The sequence below is a fragment of the Myotis davidii genome, unplaced genomic scaffold (genome assembly GCF_000327345.1).
Source record: "Myotis davidii unplaced genomic scaffold, ASM32734v1 scaffold238, whole genome shotgun sequence".
NCBI classification, from domain to species: domain Eukaryota; kingdom Metazoa; phylum Chordata; class Mammalia; order Chiroptera; family Vespertilionidae; genus Myotis; species Myotis davidii.
This window is the reverse complement of record NW_006293779.1, coordinates 4960323-4964229: the sequence shown is the minus strand read 5'-3', so window position 1 is coordinate 4964229 and position 3907 is coordinate 4960323.

Sequence of the window (3907 nt, the reverse complement as noted above, 5' to 3'; positions counted from 1 at the left end):
GCCCCGCTCCGCTGGGGTTCCTGCTGCCGTCATTGCCCCCGCCCCTCCCGCACCTCCCTTCTTTTCTCGGAGCTCCTCCCACGACCCTGCCCTTGGCGGCCCCCCGGGTCCCATTCCTTCGGATCCCACGGCTCTGTCCTGGGAGCCCGCGGGGGCGACGGGAGAGGCACGGTGTGAGGGTCTCTGGCACCCTCCCTCCTCCGATGGAATTAGCCGAGAGTGCGGGAGGGGACAGAGTGATGGAGACAATTGTTTCAAGAATCTCCTACTTGTAGACTGCGTCAGCTTTGAAGTCTTTTCTCCATTCACGACGTGGTATTTATTCCTTCAGTCTCTCTTTCATTTATTAAGCAAATATTTATTGAGGGTTTCCTAGGTACCTGGAATGTTAAGAGCCTGAGATACAGCGATTATTAAGAGTCCCGGGTCTTTAGGGGGGAAATTTAAAGAGCAGCGACTTACCTGTCTTGTCTTACCTTTTACCTTAACTGTGTGGCCTTGGGGAAATGGATTGATCCAGGTCTCAGGTTTCCCACCTGTAAATCAGAGTCCACGACATCACAGGGCTGTAGTGAGGATCAAATGAGACAATGTTGGGGAACGGTCTTTACAAATCTTACAGCACTGTGTGCAGGAGAGATTATTAATTTGCACCAATTTGTCAGTTACTTCACTCATTCGATAACCATCTGACGAATCCTCACGGATTTTCACGCTTTGGCTGAGCGTAAGATTTGGAGTCAGAACCTGGATGTGTGTGTGGTCTTCAACTGACAACCTCTGAGCTTCCATGTCATCATCTGAAAAGGGAGGATGTTGGTATTGTCCTCTTAGAGTTCCTGTGCCAGATGCGGTCCTGTATGGGAGAAGCGCATTGCTCAATGTGAATACATGTTGGCTGATGTATTTAGAACAGTGCTTTGGTTTCTAATTCTTTTTGCAGCGTTTCTATTTATGTGGTGCTTTCCCCTGTAATATCCGGTTCAGTGTGCACACCCCTGGGGCTCTGAAGCTTCTGTTTTCTTCCTTCTGAGAGGAGAGGGAATTGGGGCAAGTGGGGCACAGATGACTGGACGACTGTGTGCATTGAACATGTGATCAAGCTATGGCCCCAGCCCTCTGACCTCTGCTGACCCTTTGGCCTCCTGATTCATTCCTGGTCCTAGAGCACTTTTGCCCAGGGACTCTCGCTGCTCTAGGACTGGGACTGGGTGTGATTCTGCACTTCCAGGCTCCAGGCCATCCAGAAAGAGGTCATTATACCAAAGGGCAAGAGTATAATGAACTTTGGGTCTTCCTCTTCAGGGGCAAAGCAGGGACTGGGGAGGCTAGGTTTTTGCAAACAGGGATTCCAGAAGCTCCCCTGGGGTTACCAAATGATTTTGAGACCAGGAAAGGGTACAGGTAGAGGGCCTGGGGAGGGGGGCAGGTAAAAAAGTCAGGGTACTTGTGTTAGTCATCACTGTGGCTCAGATACGGCCCTGACCGCTGGAAGCAGAGGCCGTGGGACAGAAAGGCTTGTGTGGATGCAGAGGCAGGCAGGACAGTGTGTCCACAACAGGGGACCACATCAGGCACAAAACGGTTTCAACTTGTGATTGTGGCCCAAGAGCCCCACAAATGGGAGGTGAGACCCTTCTTCATGTTGGCCTTCTGCACTGATTCCTAAATCATTTCTCATCTGGACTTCCTTCCACCTTGGGTTTCTGTTTTTCTCCTCCTCCTTCCCATCTTCCTTCCTGACCTTCTTTCACTAATAGGCCCAGAGTACCAAGTGCAGGCTAAGTCAACGGTGTGTGTGTGTGTGTGTGTGTGTACAAACACCGTGCCTGCTCCCCCTCCTACATCCAATTCATTAGTCATGAACGAAGCTTTGGCTTCCTGTCTATATCCTTGTCCTGCTTCCCTCTAGTTGTCTGGGTATGATGTAGTCCTGCCAATCACAGAGAAGTCAACCCACTGACCTGGGCCTTGGACAAAGCAGATGTTGAGCAAATTGTTGGATTGCGGGGCAATGTGATGCTGAGACCGTCCAGTAGGAGGGGCAGGCCATGTCCACATACCAGGTGACCCAGACCCATGGCCTGGACACTATTAGATGCCAATTGCATCCAACCTCACCCTCTGACCTGTCAGACCACGGTCCCTAATTTGGAAACTCCAGGAGCCCCTTCACCTCACCTTACCCGCAATCTACTCTCCTGCATGCCCCCCTACTGGGGATCAAGCCTGGTGCCCTGACCGGGAATTGAACCAGTGATCTCTTGGTTCATGGGTTGATGCTCAGCCACTGAGCCCCACTGACCCAACTTCAATAACAATTTTAATAATAATAATCACCACCCAGCTGGCATGGCACAGTGATTAAGCAATGCCCTATGAACCAGGAGGTCACAGTTCCATTCCGGGTTAGGGCACATGCTCAGGTTGTGGGTTCGATCCCAAGTAGGAGGTGTGCAGGAGGCAGCCGATCAATGATTCTCTCTCACCATTGATGTTTCTATCTCTCTCTCCTTTTCCCTCTCCCTTCCTCTCTGAAGTAAATAAAAATATATTTTTAAAAATAATTATCACCTGCATAATAATTTATCATTGACAATTTACTTTCATACCCATTGCCTTCACAAAAACTTGTGGAGCTAGTATTAGTGTCTGTTTTTTTTGTGTGTGTGTGTATTGTTTTTTCCAGATGGCAAAACAAAAACTGAGGATAACCACAGTAGTTTGCCCAAATAAACGCAGTTTTTAAAAAACCACCCATTTCAGGCTACCATGCCTACCCCAAGAATCAGCTTCAGTAATTCTGGAGTAGTGCCCCAAAATCTGTCTTTTTAAAGTGCTTCCCAGATGACACTGAAGATCAGCCAAGTTTGGAAGCCGCTGATTTAAGGAACAACTGGAAGATCTCCATGCCCACATTGTTTGGAATCCTTCATTTCACTTAGTCACAGTGCCTGAAATTAGCATCCGCTGCAGCAGATATATTTTTGGTGAAGGAAAGGCCTCCATTTAAAGGATCATGGTAGAGAGTACCTCAGTCTCAATCATACTTTCGTATGAATTGCACTACAAGCTTGGGAACTGGGACTTGAGGAAAGTACCTCGGAAGGAACCCAGCGCATCCCTGTCCCCAAGACCACCCCTAAATACACAATGCTGCTCTTGAGTGATCGGCAGGGAATGCCTCCAGGGACAGGAAGCCCTCAGCTTTATCAAGTGGCCCACTCCAATGGTTTATTTAGCAGAGTTAAGCCTGGCTGTACATCAGAATCTCCAACGGATGCTTTCAAACAATAGACATTTCAGGGCTTTACCCCAAACCTACCCCAGAGCTCCCACACAAAGGGCTAGAATCAGCTTCTTTTTTTTTTTAGCACTCCCAAGGCAGCTCACCCACAGCTTTCTGTTTGTTTGTTTTTTGTTTTTTAACCCTCACCCAAGGATAGAGTATAATATGCTGACCTTCTCTGAGATCAAAGTAGCCATTTAGAGAGAGAAAGAGAGGGGTGGGATTTGGGGGCACAGGACTCTCAGGAGTGGGGAACACGGAGGAGCCTCTGATTGTAGGTTCTGTTCCATCTTGTCTAAATTCCTGCCATTGTATGCCAACTAAAATGTTGTAAATCAAATCCTATGTTCTCATTTCCCTTTTCACTTAAAAATGTGTTATTTCCATCCATTTAAGAGACAGATCTCTTAAATCAGTAATTATAAAACACCTAAATGGCTAGAGTAGTTTGTTTTTTTTTCTCCTTTATTGATTAAGGTATTACATATGTGTCCGTATCCCCCCTTCCCTTTCCCCTCCCTCCCCCCATCCCCGCTCATGCCTTCACTCCCCTGCTGTCCGTGTCCATTGGTTATGCTTATATGCGTGCATACAAGACCTTTGGTTTATCTCTCCCCG